This window comes from Balaenoptera musculus, chromosome 6 (genome assembly GCF_009873245.2).
Source record: "Balaenoptera musculus isolate JJ_BM4_2016_0621 chromosome 6, mBalMus1.pri.v3, whole genome shotgun sequence".
NCBI lineage: Eukaryota > Metazoa > Chordata > Mammalia > Artiodactyla > Balaenopteridae > Balaenoptera > Balaenoptera musculus.
Genome location: NC_045790.1, coordinates 103,620,786 through 103,640,102, shown reverse-complemented (window position 1 = coordinate 103,640,102; position 19,317 = coordinate 103,620,786). Strand labels below are relative to the sequence as shown.

The window sequence follows — 19,317 nt, the reverse complement described above, 5'->3', positions numbered from 1 at the left end:
CTGATGGGAGGGACTGGTGGTGGGTAGAGGTGACTGTTGCTCTGGTGGGCAGAGCTCAGTAAAACTTTAATCCACTTGACTGCTGATGGGTGGGGCTGGGTTCCCTCCCTGTTGGTTGTTTGGCCTGAGGGGACCCAACACTGGACCCTACCTGGGCTCTTTGGTGGGACTAATGGCTGACTCTGGGAGGGCTCACGCCAAGGAGTACTTCCCAGAACTTCTGCTGCCAGTGTCCTTGTCCTCATGGTGAGGCAGTGCCACCCCCCACCTCTGCAGGAGACCCTCCAACACTAGCAGGTACGTCTGGTTCAGTCTCCTATGGGGTCACTGCTCCTTCCCCTGGGTCCCGATGCACACAGTATTTGTGTGTGCCCTCCAAGAGTGGAGTCTCTGTTTCCCGCAGTCCTGTCGAAGTCCTGCAGTCAAACCCTGCTAGTCTTCAAAGTCTGATTCTCTTGGAATTCCTCCTCCCATTGTTGGACCCCCAGGTTGGGAATCCTGACGTGGGGCTCAGAACCTTCACTCCAGTGGGTGGACTTCTGTGGTATAAGTGTTCTCCAGTTTGTGAGTCACCCACCCAGCAGTTATGGGATTTGATTTTATTGTGATTGTGCCCCTACTACTGTCTCATTGTGGCTTCTCCTTTTTCTTTGGATGTGGGGTATCTTTTTTGGTGAGTTCCAGTGTCTTCCTGTCGATGATTGTTCAGCAGTTAGTTGTGATTCCGTTGTTCTCACAAGAGGGAATGAGAGCACGTCCTTCTACTCTGCCATCTTAAACCAATCTCCTCACTCTATTGTATTTTAAAGAGATTTAAATAACAAGAAGAAAAAATCATACATGTACTCATGTGGTTACCATTTCCAGTGGTTTTTATTACTTTGTGTAGATTCACATTTCTGTTTTGTGTAATTTTTCTTTAGCCTAAAGAGTTTCCTTTAGCTTGTGTTAAGGATCTTTTGGTGATGAATTCTTTCAATGTTTGTATTTATTAAAGTTTATTTTGTCTTTGGTTTTGAAAGATATTTTCTCTAGATATACAATTCTAGGTTGATATATATTTTTTTTCTTTCAAATCTTTTAGTATGTTACTCCTCTGTCTTCTTGCTTGTATTGTTTCTGACAGCAAATCTGTTTTAACCCTTATCTTTGATCTTCTGTATATAACATGTCCTTTCTCTCTGGCTGCTTTTAATATTTTCTCTTTATTACTGTTTTTGAATAATTTGATTGTGATGTGCTTTGGTATAATTTTGTCTATGTTTTTCATGTTTGGGGGTCATTGAGCTTTTAGATTTGTGGGTTTATAATTTTCATAAAATTTGAAAAATATTTGTCCATTATTTCTTCAGGTATTTTTCTGTCCATCCCACCTCCTCTCATTTGAGGGACACCAATGACACATATATTAGGTCATTTGAAAGTGTCCCACAGTTCACAGTTCACTGATGCTCTGTTCATTTTTTTAAAATTTTGTTTCATTTTACATTTCTATTGTTTTTGTCTTCATGTTCACTACTTTTTTCTTCTTTAATGTCTAATCTGCTGTTAATCCTATTTGGTCTACTTTTCATCTCACACATTGTAGTTTTTATTTCTAGAAGCTAGATTTGGGTCTTTTAAAATATCTTCCATAGTTTTACTTAGCTTTTTTAACGTATGAAATGCATTATAACAACTGTTTTAATGTCATTGTCTGCTAATTCTAATTTTGTGTCCATTCTGGGTTGGTTTTGATTGATTGGTTTTTCTCTTCATTATGGCTCATATTTCCTTGCCTCTTTTCATGCCTGGTCATTTTTAGCTGGATGCCAGACTTGGTGAATCTTACTTTATTTGGATGTTGGGTATTTTTGCATTCCTATATATGTTCTTGAACTTTGTTGTGGGATCCAGTTAAGTTACATGGAAATAGGTTTGGGGTCTTGTTTTCAAAGTTTGCTAGGCAGGACTGGAGTAGTGCTCCATCTAAGGCTAGTTATTCATCACTTCTGGGGCAAGGATTGTATATGTCCTCTTCCTAATGCTCTGTGCATAATGGTGTTTACCAGTCTGGTTGGTGAGAACAGACACTATTCCAGGTTCTGTGTGGCTCCAGGCACTGTTACCTCCAGTACTTCCAGGTGGCTCTTTCCTCGGAATCAGGTGGTTTCCTCACAAGCATGCACTGATCTGTACTCAGCTAAGTATGCAAGGGAGACTCTCTGTGGATCTCCAGAGTTCTCTCTTTGTGCAAAAGTCTCTCCAGGACTCTTCCCTGAGAACTCTGGCTATCTTAGTCTCCCTTGACTCATAGTTTCATTTCCTCAACTCAGATTGTCCACTGGGCTCCACCAGAGTTCTGTATCTCTGTGCTACAGCCTGGACTCTCCCACAAGACAGTAAACTGAGACAATCACAGAGCTCACATCATTTGATTCCCATCTCTCAGGAATCACTGTTCTTTGTTGCTCGATGTCCAGTGCCTTGAAAACCATTGTTTAATATACAGTAAGTCCCCTACATACAAACAAATTCCATTCCAAGAGCACATTCATAAGTCCAATTTGTTCGTTAAGTCCAACAAAGTTAGCGTAGGTACCCAACTAACACAATAGGCTATATAGTACTGTACTGTAATAGGTTTATAATACTTTTCACACAAATAATACATAAAAAACACACAAAAATCATTTTTAATCTTACAGTACAGTATCTTGAAAAGTAAAGTAGTACAGTACAACAGCTGGCATACAGGGGCTGGCACTGAGTGAACAGGCAAGAAGAGTTACTGACTGGAGGAGGGAGAAGAGGTGGGAGATGGTAGACCTGAAGGATCGTCAGCAATAGGAGATGGAGGGCAAGCTGCAATTTCATTCATGCCTGATGTTGATGGCACAGGTTCTGGTTCCTTGCTGGATTCAAGTCTATCTACCCTCTTGAAAAAACGATCCAGTGATGTCTGGATAGTAGCTCTTTTTTTCTCATCATAGATGACACCACTGTGTCACTGGATTGCATTCTGAACAGCTGCTGCAACCTTTGTGTACTGTTCTACGTTCGGGTCCTGTGCCTCAAAAACTAACAGTGCCTCCTCACATAAAGAAAACCCCCTTGCCATTTCCTGTGTCGTGAATCTCTTCAATTCTTCAGTTACTTCTTCTTCCTCTTGCCTCTCTTCGTCCTTTCTCTGGGCCTCCAATTCCATCAGGTCTTCATTAGTAAGCTCCTTGTGTTGCACAGCAAGGAGTTCAGTGAAGTCGTCCTCTTGCAGATCTAGCTCCAGCTTCTTGCTGAGGGTCACCAAGTTGCTAAAAATCTCTTTGGACTCCTCATCCTGGGCAGCCACCATATCTGCACTCGCTGCCTCTCCACTTACTTTTACGTTGTGAAGGTTGGCTCTAGCCTTGAACCGATGAAACCAGCCATGGAAGGCATTAAAAGATGCGCCCTCTGATTCTTTGCCATGTTTCTTCTTCAGGTCTTCATAAAGGCTTTTAGCTTTCTCTTGAATCAGCATTAAGCTGGGGGGACTCGACGCTGATGCTGATCCTGCATCCGCACACTGAGAAGTTTCTCCATCTCCTCCGTCAGTTTTCCATGCTTCTTTGATATTATTGTCGACATCATCAGCACAGCAGACTTCACATGTTCCATGATCTTGTCCTTGTTCTTTAGATTCATGCTGATGGTTGAACAATTCATGTTGTAAGAACAAGCGATGTCTACCATCTTTTTGCCTTGCTCCACCCTCTCAATTATTTTCACTTTTGTTTCCATCGTTATCGCTTGGCGCTTCTTAGCAGTACCAGCTACGTCACCGCTGCTTTTACGCTTGCTTTCGGACATCCTGGGCTTGAAATAAAGATACTGTACTACTGTACTCTATACCGTACTGTACAGTGAAGTACACAAAAGCACAACCACTTGTAGAGGATGCACGCACGTGACAATGTATGCCAGACACGTGAACTAACTTACGTGACTGGACATGTGAATGCATGTTCACATCTTTGAAAGTTCTCAGCTTGAAGGTTTGTATGTAGGGGACTTACTGTATTTTGTCCATTTTTTGGTTGTTTCGCTTGGGAGAAGCTGAAGGTTCTTAGAACTGGAGAGTTCTCTAATATAAAGGAGGATTTCTTTGTTTCTAAAAGAGCACTAATTTGGAATCTGCTGATTCAGGGTCTGGCATAGGCGGAATAAGACTATGAGACCCCACCTTAGCTGTTTGCTGGAAACCCCCGGCCCTGTCACTTATTCCTCACTTATGTCACTGCTGCATAGTATTCCATTGTATGAATGCACCATAACTTTTAAAAGCATTCCCCTATTGATGAACATTTAGGTAATTCTCATATTTTTTTGGTTCAACAAATAATGCTGTAGGGAACACCCTCGTACAGGTATCTTTATACACCTGTGCCAGCGTTTCCTTCAGATAGAAATCTCAAAATAGAATTGCTGTATTAAAGGATATGTGCATTTACATTTGTGACATGTAAAGCCAGGCACGAGGCTTCAATAACAGCACACTTAATTGTGAGGTTAAACAATGTCTTCCCAGTGCCTTGGAAGTGAGCGCTCAGAGGTGTGTGTTTTGGGGGGTGGTGCTCTGGGATTCCTGCCAACAACAGGAAGAGGTGTGAGTAGCTATAAAACATTCTAAAACCTGACAATATGTGGGTATTTTATTTCTTCCGTCAATTAGGATTAAATTTACTTTGTTCAAGAAAGGGGGAGATCCGCATCCCTACCCCCCATCCATTTGCAAAACTGGTACCCAGATACAATCAGCAGGTGGCACTAGGCAGAAGCAAGCAGGATTCTCAGTGGAAATTTTTGTGAAGTCTAGAGGAGGATGTTGGCTTTCTTTCCAATTTTCGCAGATGGCCAATAAAAAAAATTCCTTAGAGTTTATTTTGCATATGGTCTTCCATCTGGGTATTTGAGAAAAGTACAGTTTTGTTATCACAACAGTATTTATTATGGTGAAGGAGTTTGCACTTCGTAGCAGAAGAATTTTTCAGCAAATCAAGCCCAAAACTTGGTCAATAATGGTTTGCGGTTTCTTGGGGGGAACCGGAAAGCATGGGGTCCTTCCGTTTTCCTCTCCAGCTTCATCCTCAGTTAGCTTTTATTGATTCAGCTCCTCAAGGCTGAATGAAACACATTATTTGCAAAAAACCCCAGAGAACAATGTTCTCCACTGGATTTAGGAACTGGGAAAATGTGCAGTTCTAAGTGGGTCAGAGTCAAGCAGAAAGAAAACCTGCAACCTGGAGCTTATATTCCTTGTCCTGATTCCACGCTTGCCAAAGAACCTTCTGGTGAGTAGATTATTTGAATCACTTTCCTTCATATATACAAGATGCTGATATGGCTGACTTCGGACCACCTGATGGTTTATCCAGAGTGTGAGGTTTGGACCTCTGCACGCGCCTTGTAGAGCCCCTCCGACCTCTGCGGCCTCATCTTGCACCATTTCCGACCTCTTCCTCTGGTCTCCTTCCATAGTCAACTTTGTAGGCACTCAGCGGCACCCCAGCCTCTGCCACCTCTGCATTTTGTACACGCCTCTCCCTTTGCCTGGGGCACTTGCTCCCACTTCCAAGGCTGCCTTCTTTCACCTGACCTATTTTTCCAATTCTTCAGAACACTGCTTATCTTTTACTTTCTCTGTAAAGCCTCCTCTGCCCCCCATGCCTGAGGGGGTACCTTGTTTTCCTCTCTTTAGGGTACTTATGCCTATCACACTGCTTAGTGACTACACGTCTAATTATCTTCCTTTCCTGCTCTAAGTACCACAAGGGCAGCGAGTGACTGGGTTCATCTTATTTACCTTTGTATCGCCGGTGCCTATCACAGGGCCTGTGCATAGTTGGAACTCAAGTATATTTGCTAGATTGAATCGCAGATTAGTACGCAGATGCTATGGTTTAAAAATTTCGTCCCTTGTGAGTTTAGTCATCAAAAGTCAGCTTCTCTGCGGCCAAGGGTATCAGCAGGACCCAGCCTGTCACTTTACAGGAGTGCGGGCCAGAGTTGAGCCATGAGGAGCTCACCGAAGCGATGCCAGCCAGGAACAGCTCCGGGTGGTCGGCCGCCAGCCTTTCCCTGTGGTGCCCCCAACCCCACCCCCACCCAGAGCCCTCAGACTTCCTCAGCAAGCTCGGGAGCCCATGCAGAAGCCAGAACGCCTCCTGCTGGTGCGGCACGGCATCCCGAGAGGCTGAAGCAGTGGCCCAGGGTTGTGAATAACTAGTAAAAGACGGAGGCGAGGGGACTTCAGCTGTCAGAAGAAGGCAGGTGATTCAGGGCCGCTGGCAAAGACTCTGTAGGAGCCATGGCTTCACCTCCCCATCTGCTTCAAGTTTTCTTTCCTTTGTTGCCCAAAATAGAACTTCACCTCCTGCTTAGATATGTCATGCTGTTCTCGTGCCCCTCGCTTAACAGCTCGGTTTGTTTATTGGAAAACTGATATCATCTGAAACTCGAGATGCTGCTCCTCTCTGGACAAGCATCCTTAGGTCCTGTTCATCAGGAAGTCCTTTTAAATAGCCCAGGGGACAACTGGCGTCTGTGCAGTGCTTTGCAGTTTACCAAGCGCTTCTGATAGACATGACCTTTTTTGCTTCTCACTCAATTTGGGGAGGTATCATTACCTCCAATTTACAGATGAAATAATAGAGATTCCGAATTGAAGGTACTTGCCCATGGTTATAACATGACTCTACAACTGCTAGCACACTTAGATCTCTGACTTGGTTTCGTTCAGACATTTTCTGAGACCTGCTAAGTGTGCTGGGATACAAAACAAGTTAGATGTATCCTTGCCCTCATGGAGTTTCCGGTATAGAAGGGTGATCACTCACTGATTCATTCATTCATTCAGACATTTATTGGGTCAAGATCCCATTTTCTTCCCACTGCATCATGTTCTTATTCATCACCTTACAGATGAGAGAGCTGAGATTCAGGGGGTTAAGTAACTTGCCCAGCGTCACATGGCTTATAGGTACATGTAGCCAGGACTAAGACCCATGTCTTCTGACTCTGCCATAATTTCCTTTAATGCCAACAAACATTTACTGAATCTCTTTTATGTGTCCAGCACTGGTGGACTGGAGAGTCAAAGACGAAAGATGGGCTCTCTGCTTAAAAGGGAGGGCCCTGCTTAGCAAAGGAGATAGATGGTATAAGCTGATACAGGCTGTGATGGAATTAAGCACAAGTGCTATGGGAATCGGAGTAATACGCGATAGGGAAGATGGGTGATGGAAAACATCAGAAAAAGCTCCTATGCAATCAATTAATGTGGCATGAAACACTGGGCCAGAGTTAGGACACCTGGGTTCAAGTCCTGGCTCCCCCTGTTTATTTTTCTTCCCCCCTCCAGCTTTATTGAGATGTAATTGACATATAACATTGGGTCAGTTTAAGGTATACAACACGATGATTTGATCCACGTATGTATTATGAAATGATGGCCACAATCAGGTTAGGTATTACATCCATCACCTCAGATAGTTACAATTTTTTTTTGTAGTGAGAACATTTAACATCTAATCTCTTAGCAATTTTCAGGTATATAATACAGTATTGTCAACTACAGTCACCACTCTGTACATTAGCTCCCCAGAACTTACTCGTCTTATAACTAGAAGTTTGTACCTTTTGACCAATATCTGCCCATTTCCCCCATCCCCCAGCCCCTGGCAACCATCATTCTACCCTCTGTTTCTATAAGTTTGACTTTTTTTTAGATTCCACATACAAACGACATCATCCAGTATTTGTCTTTCTCACTATCAAGTGAGAGAATACAGTATTTGTTTTATTTCACTTAGCATAATGCCCTCGAGGTCAATCCATGTTGTTGCAAATGGCAGGATTTCCTTCTTTCCTGTGTCTGAATAATATTCCTCTGTGTGTGTGTGTTTGTGTGTGTGTGTGTAGAAAACTCTAACTTGGATATATATATGTCACATTTTCTTCATCCATTCATCCATTGGTGGACACTAAGGTTGTTTCCACCTGTTGGTTATTGTGAATAATGCTGCAGTGAACATCGGGATGCAGATAACCCTTCAAGATACTGATTTTAATTTATTCAGATATATACCCAGGAGTGGAATAGCTGGACCATATGGTAGTTCTATTGTTAATTTTTTGAGGAACCTCCATACTGTTTTCCATAGTGACTGTATCAATTTACATTCTCACTAACAGGTGTGAGGTGGTATCTCATTGTGGTTTCGATTTGCATTTCCTTGATGATTAGTGATATTGAGCCTCTTCTCACATCCCTGTTGGCCATTCGTATGTCCTTTGTTCGGAAAAATGTCTTTTCAAGTCCTCTGCCCATTTTAAAATCGGATTTTTTTTTTTTTTTTTCTATTGAGTTCTATGAGTTCCTTATGTAATTTAGATATTCACCCCTTATCGGATATATGGTTTGCAAATGTTTTCTCCCATTTCATAGGCTGCCTCTTCATTTTATTATTTCTTTTGCTGTGCAGAAGCTTTTTAGTTTGATATATTTCCACTTGCTGATTTTTGCTTTTGTTACTTGTGCTTTTGGTGTTATGTCCTGGTACCGCCTCTGGCTCTGGGAACCTGGCCAAGTCATCTGTCCCTTCGCCCCGAGGCTTCAGTGCTTCCTCTGCAAGAGGAAAAGATTGTAGAGCATCACCAGGTCCCTTCCAGTTCTAATCTTTTGTGATTCTGTGAGTTGGCTTTCCTGGACTTCCATAAACTCCCCGTGGGAGTTAACATTCTGCACAAATTTTTGCTGCCAAGGTTTCAGGTGGAGCACAAAGGGCCTTTTGTAATCATTCATCTTGCTAATGCCGGGTCAGCGTAGCCTGGGGCGTGGGGAAGTGCTGGTAATGAAGGCTGCCCTACAGCTGCATCTGGACCTGCCCTTCAAGGCTGGCCGAGGCCCGGCACCCAGGGCAGTGAGAGTCTCCTCACCTGCACCCACCCTGTCCCAGGAGGCTGACTGAAGCTGTGTCTGCACCTTCCTTCCCGAGTCGTCCTGTGTTGTGGGCAAATGTTGGCTAAGCCAAGACATCCTTCCTGTTGGTTCCCTCCAAAGCACATTCAGAAAGATTCACGTTTGCCCAGGCTCTCGCACCTCTTGACTGTTTCTTTTGCCGAGGATTCCCTCCCTAAGTTTGTCCACTTGCCAAACTCTTACTGAGTTTCCCTGTGTTAGAGCTGATGTCAACAAATCTATGAAGACCTTTTCTGACAACTCCTCTCCCCCTCCCTGTCCCGCTCTCCTGCCGCCCTGACCCAGGGACCCCAATTCTATACTCTCTCTCAATTATAGAACCCCCAAACAGCATTTTCTTTCAGTGTTCCTGGCTGAGAGGGAGTGAGGCAAATGTTTGGGGTCAGTATAGAACTAGGTTAAAACCCTTCCTCCATCACTCTCTCAATATGTACCTTGGGCAAGTCAATCACTCTGAGCCTCGGTTTCCTCATCGGTAGCACCGTAGGGATGCTATGAGAAGCACACTGTACCCCTCGGTGAATGGACCTTAACTTATCTGCTGTCCCTCTTAGACTGGGGGCCCCGGGAAGCTGGAAACTGGTCACATGCATCTCCATCTGCCCGATGTGCAGCCCAAAAAGGACCTGCAGGCATTTGTCTGATACGAATGAACAATGAAAAAGGTTTGGCGGTCTTAAGATGGAAATTTAAGCTGGAGCTAAGAATGCTTAGACAGAGCATTCTGGGTGTTTCTGGCTTATGGGAAATGTGGAAATGGACTTATTTTAATTTTTAATAGAAATCTAGTCTTGAGACTAATTGTCTCATTATTTGATGATAGATCATTTAGGAGAGGAAAAAAGCTAAGACTTCTCTTTGACTGAATGGCATTTCAGCTTGGCTTAACCTTTTTTTCCCCTTAGATTCCCCACCACCCCTCCCCGCTCCCAAGACAGCCCTATGCATTAATACTTTTTAAGAGTAGAAGCTCTATTGTTTAATTTTCTAAACTTCAGTTGGGCCCCAAATACATTTAGTGTTTTGAATCACAGCTATTTTAATCTTGCTACTTTGCAGTACTGATTTACTATTATGTGGAATTTTGAGATGAATATGATCATTAGAGGACCATTGCTTTAATGTGCTTTTTTCCCTCTAATGGCACGCTTTATAGAAAAAAAAAAAAAGTGAAAGAGGTAAACATTTTTCTGGGAGGCTATTTTAAAGGTCAAGAAAACCCTGCTTCCCAAAGCGAGTAAAAGGTCATCTTTCACCCTTCAATTTCTGTCCTTCCATTTCCTTCTGCAAAAGTTCTTGGTGATGTCGCCTTAGTCACTTGAGTTGAGATGTCTAATTTTCTACAGGAAAATGGTGGAGCCAATTTTGACTTCAGTGCCTTTTTCAAAGAGAAATTATGAAAATTGCTCTTGCCTGTCTGTACCTTCTTTCCTCATCTCCAAAGAAATGAAAAAAAATGCTCCTATTCTTTTGCTCAACTTCCTTTCTGTATAATTGCTTCTTGGAGGAGACCTAATGAAAGGAGAAGCAAAGTAGAGATTCGGATTTAGAAAGGGGTCGTAATTGAATTCTCCGGCCTTGTTAACGAAATCATTCTCTTGTCCTTTCCTGTCACCCAAACATACAGCCCTGCTTCTCCCCTCCTTCTGAAATTAACCCCGTATGTTTTCTAGGAACATTAGAAGAACAAGATACAAGGATTTCTTTGGCTGGGGTGGATCTAACAGCAGTATTTCTCCATCCTCTTGGACCTAGTGTTCCCCTTCTGTTTTCTTTTAACGTTTTATTTTGATAAAATTTCAGACTTACTGAAAAATTATAAGAACAATACAAAGAATTTCTATACATCCTTCACTCAACCCCAAATCTCAACATTTTTCCACCTTTACTTTCCCTCTCTCTCTCTCCCTCTCCTTTTTGAGAGTAAGTTGCATATATGATACCCCTTTATCCCTAAATGCTTCTGCGTGCCTTTCCTAAATAAAAGAGCATTTTCTTTCATAACCACAGCGTAATTATCAACATTGTGAAATTAACATTAATCCGACACTATCATCTAGTCTAGTCGCGTCCAGATTTTATGCAGATTTGGACCATCGTCCCACTAACGTATAGCACCAGAAAGTCCCACATCACACTCTCCATCTAATTGTCATGCCTGTTTAGTCCCCTGGAAGCTGGAAAAGCTTCTTTGTCTATGTGTGTGTTTCATGACATTGGCATTTTTGACGGGTACAGGCTAGTTACTGAGTAGACTGCCCCTCAATTTGGGTTTCTCTGGGTCTTCGTCATGATTAGATTTGGGATATGCATGTTTGGCAGGAATAGTGCAGAAGCAGTGCTTTGTTTTTCACAGGGATATCATCTCTGGGGGCACATGATGTCAGTGTGTCTTATTACTGGTGATGTTAACTTTAATTGTTCGGTTAAGGCGGTGTCTGCCAGATTTCCACTGAAGAATTACTATTTTCCCCTAATTAATATAAGTATCTTGTGGGAAGATGCTTGAAGACTACCTTCTATGCTGTTACTCCTCAAACTTTCACCCTTTAGTTTTAACCTCTGTTAATGATTCTTGCTTGAATCAGTTATTGTGATGGTTGCCAAATGGTGATTGTCTAACTCCATCGTTCCTTCTAGACTTGTTAGTTGAGTTTCTACTGCAAGGAAGAACTTTGCCTTCTCATTTATTTATCTATGTATGCATGCCTATTAGTGTGGACTGGTGGATTCTTATTTGATTCGATGGATTATAATCCTTTACTATCATTACTTATTTCAATGTTCAAAGTACCCAAGATTTGGCCAGTGGAGGCCCGTGTCCTGTCAGCAGTCCCTGTGACTCTTTTGAGCACTCTCTTACTTCTGCCCCAGCAAGACGTTCCAGGCTTTTCTTGAATTCTCCCTGCCGCAGCCTTGGAATCCTCCAACTCTCCAAGAAGCCCTGGTTTCTTTTGGTGGGTGCTAAGTGTGCTCATTGCTACAGGGTTGTCATTCCAATGTCCTTCTCCTTTTATAAAAAATATTTTGTGACATTATCTTTACTATCCTGACATGAAATACAATCAACCTACACACATAGCAAACAAACAAACAAACAAATCCACCCTAAATAATTCTCTGAAGGAGAAAATAAGGAAAAGTTCTGTATGTTATATGTTTCAATAAGTAAATACTTTGGCACTGTTACACTAAAAGACATAATGCAGTGGTTGAATGCTTGCGCCTACCTGTAATGAAGAAATTTGGATATAAGAAAAGTAAGGCGATTTGATTAAACATTATGGGGTCTCTCTCTCTCTATATATATATATACATATATATATATGTGTATATACACATATATATGATATTTCTTTATTTTTGACATTTCAAGCTATTTTTCATATGCAATCACTGCATGTTGTATGAGTGACTCAGGTACTATAAACCACCATGTCATCAGTCATATGACACTTCTGAAATATTGAACAACTCTTGACAAAATTCCAGGAAAAAAAGGGCAAAGTATAAATTTCCCTCCGTTTACATGATTGTTGCATCCCTGGAAAATTCTGATGTTCCATTTAAATCATGTGGAAAATTCTTTTTGTTTGCATGTGACATAGAGTTGGGTTCTGGGCTATCTTCATGTTCTCTATAAATAGGTCTTTCACTTCACGACTGCCCAGTGCACTACAGTTGGGCTGCCCCTGCCCACCGAATGCCAGCAATACTCTGCCTTCACTGTGATAAGCAAACACTCTCCCAGAAATTCCCCAAACCCTCCCTAGATGGCAGTACCAGCCTCACTGAGAACCATGGATGCATCTATGTGGAACAGACGTATCTTCATCTCTCCTGCTTAACAAACACAAATCCTGTTATATTGCTTGAAGGTGTTTAATAGTTAACACTTTCCAGAATTACGTCTAACATGACAGTTTCCCTGATTCCCACCTTTCTTTCAGAATGAGGATGGCCCTCATCTGTTTCCCTGCCTGGGTGGGGAAGCAACCTCAGTCACCGCCTTGGGCCGTCAGAACAAGCATGCAGGGAGGGTGTCGGCAGGAGGGAGGAAGGTCTGTGCCCTCTGAGAGCACAGCCCCATCCTTCTGGCAGTCTCGTCGTAACCCTTGTTCATCAGAGAGTGTGTAGAAAGAATGCTGGTAGCCCTAAGCAGACAGACACCTCCATTGTACAGATGAGGAAACGGAGGCCCAGAGAGGGAAAGAGACTCGGCCAAGTCACAGAGTGAGTCAGAGACACTGATTAGGCCTAGAGTTGAAGAAGTTGGTACCGAAGAACCATAGGGATTGGAAAGGACCTGAGAGGGCATCCAGCCCACACCCCTCTGGGTGAATCCCCTCCGCACCTGGACACGTGATCATCTTCAGAAGTGGGCAATTTAATATTTTTCTAGGCGGTTCATTCTACCTTGAGACTGCTGTAAATTTTAAAATATTCCTGAGTGGAGACCTTTCTACGTGTATCTCATCCTATCCTACGTGTATCCCTGCCCCTGCTGGATGCAGTTTGCCTCTCTTGGTCCCGTGGAACATGTATGTTCCCTGTAGACCCTAGGACAGCCTTTCCAAAATTTCAAAATTGTATCCATGTCTCCTGAGCTCTCAGTCTGTGGCATTGAACTTGGCACTGAGATTATTGTGATGAACACACCTGACATAGTTCTTGTACTTGCATAGCTTTTAGTGTAGTAGGAAGGCAAATACTAAACAAGTAGTGACACACAGGGTGAGGCTAAATACTCCCGTTTCTTTTTCCGAAGTGATCTAGTGGAAAAGCTTGGGTTCTGAAGCTGGCCACACTTGCAGTGATACCATCCATAGCTACACCTGTGGCCTTGAATTATTTCTACAGCCTCTATAAAATTCAGACAATGATTGCCCCATAGGGCTGTTGGCTGATGAACACAAGATAGAGGATTAAATAACGCTGCACAGCACCTGGCACCGGATGCTCAAGAAATGATCATTTCTTTCTCTTGTTCTTTTCCTTCCCACTGTGTGACATGTTTGAAGCAGCTTCTAGATATTTAGACAGGGCTTAAAGCTCGGAATAAAATAATTTATCAGAGTAAAGACGCTCAGACTTATCTCTGCTGCTCTCGACCTTTGTTAGATAACCATGGGATGCTTTCAAAATGATACCGGCAAAACACTAACAAAGAGATCATGCCTCTTTGGATTCAAGTTGAAGGCAAAAAAGTAAATGGTCTCGGATTAACTGTTGTATGTTTAATGTTATAATATATATATTGACTCATATCACCATTGACTAATGTCACCATATCACCATATCTTATACATTGAAATTACAGTCAGTCCACATTATTAATCTGAATATATGTGAGCTGCTTCAGCGTTCTCCAAGTGCATTATAATTTTTAAAGTGTTCCCTGGTCATGCACATCTGGGAAATGCTGGACTAGAGAGGTTTATTCTGATCTTCATTTGATGGATGAATATATTTATGCTGTAGTGTTACAAACCCTACTATTTCTTAGACATATCTCTATGAGCTGTTTAGTTGGTGGGATTGTATCCTGAGATCCTGAAATGCTGTTCTGTCGAGGTTGTAGCATAGCTATCCTGACTTTATGGGTCATAGGTGAGGCATCCCCTAGAGAGGTTGGTCTTTCCAATATCAACATCAGGGGATCTGTTGGCCAAGCCTCTGGGGAATCTGGCTGTGCTCCTAGGTCATGGGAAAACACTGCCTTCTGCCATCTGAGGGCACGTGGAAGAGCCCTGTCATGCTGGAATGAGAGTGTCTGTAAACAGAATGAGCTAGTAGCTCACCTCTGTGTTTATTTCCCTTCTGCCCCCTCTGAGTCATTAATAAAGTCTTTAGAGCCTGGGCGCATCTGGGCTTCAGGGAACTGAGTAGAGTTGGAGCCCATGCTTGGTTCAGAGCATTAAAGGCAATCAAACTCCCCTCCTGTCCTAAGTCCATTGTGGTGGGGACAGTGCCTCGTGAGATAACCCCAAAGGGAAGGTGGATTTGGGGGGAACAGTCGGGCAGCCTGTTCGCACACAGAGAGACGGCCTCCACCGCCCCTCTCTGGTTTATTAAGGAAGCAGGGAAGTTTCCTTACAGGTGACCACCGAGGTCAGGAAGGGGACACTGGGCCAACATTGCCTGTGAGCCATCCAAGAGCTTAGCCAAAAGTCCTGTTGTCCAGTGGCCACCTGCTACCATTGAAATAAAGCTGGGAGGGAAACAGACTGTTTATTTAAGGAAAAGTGGCTTACAGAGCTGGCCTTTAGGGCACAGTGGGAGTTCCTTTGTAAAACTCAGCCCAGCTTGCCTTCCAACCATCAGGCTCACTTAGAATGCCACAGAGCTGCATGGTGATCAAAGCCGTGTAAAAGTAATTCCTTACATGTCAACACCTTCGTGCTTCTCCTTGAAATTTAAACCAGCGGTTGAAATCCTGGGGCTTGCGGGAGATCTCGTTCTCACTTTCCTGGTGTAAATGATCAGGGCTTCCTGGATAGGCACTTGGCTGCCGGGCCACATTCTCAGAGGAGACTGGTTTCTTGGTTTGTCGGTTTCCACCCAGTGCCCTTGTGGCAGAGATCAGAACGGTCACCCCGCAGCGTCAGCACCGCAGTGCTGTCCCGGCGGACCCGGCGACAGTCCGTGCCATTGGGACTTAGGGCAGCGAGTGCCCAGGTTCATGCCCCTGGTCCCCGGAGTCACCTCAGACTTCCCTGCCTCCTCCTCTCTTGCTGTTTACCCTTCCTGCCTTCCTGGCATTTTGACTCATCACTTCCAGCTGTGTGATTCACAGGTCACCTGACTTCTCTGAACCTTTTATTTGTAACAGTATTAAAAACAATAGCATGCACATACACAAAAGATACTAAAGAATAAAGCAAAAAATAAAAATATTTGTGGCGAAATGGGTGAAGGTGGTCAAAAGGTACAAGCTTCCACTTATAAAATAAATAAGTCTTGGGGATATAATGTACGGCATGGTGACTGCGGTTAATAATACTGTATTGTATATTTAGAAGTTGCTGAGACAGTTGATCTTAAAAGTTCTCATCCCAAGGGGGAAAAAAAAATTAACTATGTAAGGTGGAAGATGTTAGCTAGACTTATTGCAGTGATCATCTTGCAATATATACAAATATCAAATCATTATGTTGTACACCTGAAGCTAATATAATGTTATATGTGGTTATATTTTAATTTTTAAAAAGCTTATAAATATATAACTTATGTTTAACTAAGAAACGATAGCTAATAAACTGAAAACCTGGTAGTCCCTACCCCCAAAAAAAGATAATAAGAGTGAACACTTATGTAGCACTTAATATATGCCCAGCACCATATTTTAAGAGACCTTTACATACATGAACTCAAGGGTCCCCAACCCCCAGGCCAAGGACCGGTACCGGTCTGTGGTCTGTTAGGAACTGGGCCACACAGCAGGAGGTGAGTGGCGGGCAGGCGAGCAAGCGAAGCTTCATCAGTATTAACAGCCGCTCCCCATCACTCACATTACTGCCTGAGCTCCCCCTCCTGTCAGATCAGCGGCAGCACTAGATTCTCATAGGAGCGTGAACCCTACTGTGAACTGCACATGCGAGGGAGGAGCTGAGGCGGTGATGCTAGCGCTGGGGAGTGGCTGCAAATACAGATCATCATTAGCAGAGAGGTTTGACTGCACAGAGACCATAATAAATCAATTGCTTGCAGACTCATATCAAAACCCTATCAGTTTAAAGATGATACAAATAGATGGAGAGATATACCATGTTCTTGGATTGGAAGAATCAACATTGTGAAAATGACTCTACTACCCAAAGCAATCTACAGATTCAATGCAATCCCTATCAAACTACCACTGGCATTTTTCACAGAACTAGAACAAAAATTTCACAATTTGTATGGAAACACAAAAGACTCCGAATAGCCAAAGCAATCTTGAGAAAGAAAAACAGAGCTGGAGGAATCAGGCTCCCTGACTTCAGGCTATACTACAAAGCTACAGTCATCAAGACAGTATGGTACTGGCACAGAAACAGAAATATAGATCAATGGAACAGGATAGAATGCCCAGAGACAAACCCACACACATATGGTCACCTTATTTTTGATAAAGGAGGCAAGAATATACACTGGAGAAAAGACAGCCTCTTCAATAAGTGCTTCTGGGAAAACTGGACAGCTACATGTAAAAGAATGAAATTAGAACACTCCCTAACACCATACACAAAAATAAACTCAAAATGGATTAACGACCTAAATGTAAGGCCAGACACTATCAAACTCTTAGAGGAAAACATAGGCAGAACACTCTATGACATAAATCACAGCAAGATCCTTTTTGACCCACCTCCTAGAGAAATGGAAATAAAAACAAAAATAAACAAATGGGACCTAATGAAACTTAAAAGCTTTTGCACAGCAAAGGGAACCATAAACAAAACGAAAAGACAACTCTCAGAATGGGAGAAAATATTTGCAAATGAAGCTACTGACAAAGGATTAATCTCCAAAATTTACAAGCAGCTCATGCAGCTCAACATTAAAAAAAAAACAACCCAATCCAAAAATGGGCAGAAGACCTAAATTGACATTTCTCCAAAGAAGATATACAGATTGCCAACAGACACATGAAAGAATGCTCAACATCATTAATCATTAGAGAAATGCAAATCAAAACTACAATGAGATATCATCTCACACCGGTCAGAATGGCCATCACCAAAAAGTCTACAAACAATAAATGCTGGAGAGGGTGTGGAGAAAAGGGAACCCTCCTGCACTGTTGGTGGGAATGTAAATTGATACAGCCACTATGGAGAACAGTATGGAGGTTCCTTAAAAAACTAAAAATATAACTACCATACGACCCAGCAATCCCACTACTGGGCATATACCCTGAGAAAACCATAATTCAAAAAGAGTCACGTACCAAAATGTTCATTGCAGCTCTATTTACAATAGCCAGGACATGGAAGCAACTGAAGTGTCCATAAACAGATGAATGGATAAAGAAGATGTGGCACATATATACAATGGAATATTACTCAGCCATAAGAAGGAATGAAACTGAGTTATTTGTAGTGAGGTGGATGGACCTAGAGACTGTCATACAGAGTGAAGTAAGTCAGAAAGAGAAAAACAAATACCGTATGCTAACACATACATATGGAATCTAAAAAAAAAAAAAAAAAAAAGGTCCTGAAGAACCTAGAGGCAAGATGGGAATAAAGATGCAGACTTACTAGAGAATGGACTTGAGGATACGGGGAGGGAGAAGGGTAAGCTGGGACAAAGTGAGAGAGTGGCATGGACATATATACACTACCAAACGTAAAATAGATAGCTAGTGGGAAGCAGCCTCATAGCACAGGGAGATCAGCTCGGTGCTTTGTGACCACCTAGAGGGGTGGGATAGGGAGGGAGACGCAAGAGGGAGGAGATATGGGGATGTATGTATATGTATAGCTGATTCACTTTGTTATAAAGCAGAAACTAACACACCATTGTAAAGCAATTATACTCCAATAAAGATGTTTAAAAAAAAAAAAACCTATCAGTGAGTGGCAAGTGAAAACAAGCTCAGGGCTCCCACTGATTCTGCATTATGGTGAGTTGTATAATTATTTCAGTACATATTACAATGTAATAAAATAGAAATAAAGTGCACAATAAATGTAATGTGCTTGAATCATCCCGAAACCACCTCCCCCAACCCCGGTCCTTGGAAAAATTGTCTTCCACGAAAACGGTCCCTGGTGCCAAAAAGGGTGGGAACTGCTGCATGAACTCATTCAGTCCTGAAGATATCCCCTGTGAGGTAGATATATTATCCCCATCATATCCATGAGGAAACTGAGGCAGAGAACTTAGGTGCTTTGCCCAAGAACACATAGTAAAAATATCTTTTAAAATAAAAAAAAAATAAGAAAGAAAAATCAATATCAGTAGATTTCTCAGAGCATAGCTGTGGGGATTAATAAAGTAATGAATGTAAGGCATATAGTAGGTGCACATAAATGGTGGTTACTCTATATTATTATTAATTACATTTTAAAATGTTAAGTGGTGAGCTTTCCTCGTAGAACTGGTACGTGAACCCTGAGAGATGATATGGTTTAGCAGAAAAAGTATAGCCTTTGGGGTTTTGAACCCACACCTGGGTTCAGATTCTGGCCCCCCTACGGTACAACCTGTCTGGCCTTGGGGAAATAACTTACCCTTTAAGTCCCAGTTTCCTCACCTGTGATAGGGTGGCGATAACAGTATTAGGTTGGACCATATGAAATTGCTGATATCCCTATGGCTGTTTCTGACCT

General features: G+C 42.5%; 1 protein-coding gene across 4 annotated transcripts in view; it reads left to right on the top strand.

Annotated features, from left to right (window-relative positions):
• TTLL11 (tubulin tyrosine ligase like 11) overlaps window positions 1-19,317 on the top strand; it is a 256,473-nt gene that overhangs the window by 65,836 nt on the left and 171,320 nt on the right. For 2 of the 4 annotated variants that reach the window (XM_036856236.1, XM_036856234.1), the window contains exon 1: window positions 5,007-5,309. The exons of the other annotated variants lie outside the window; for them this stretch is intronic. The gene's annotated coding sequence lies outside the window, so the exon portion shown is untranslated. Of the gene's footprint in view, window positions 1-5,006; window positions 5,310-19,317 lie in introns of those variants that run through there. 4 annotated transcript variants of the gene reach the window in all.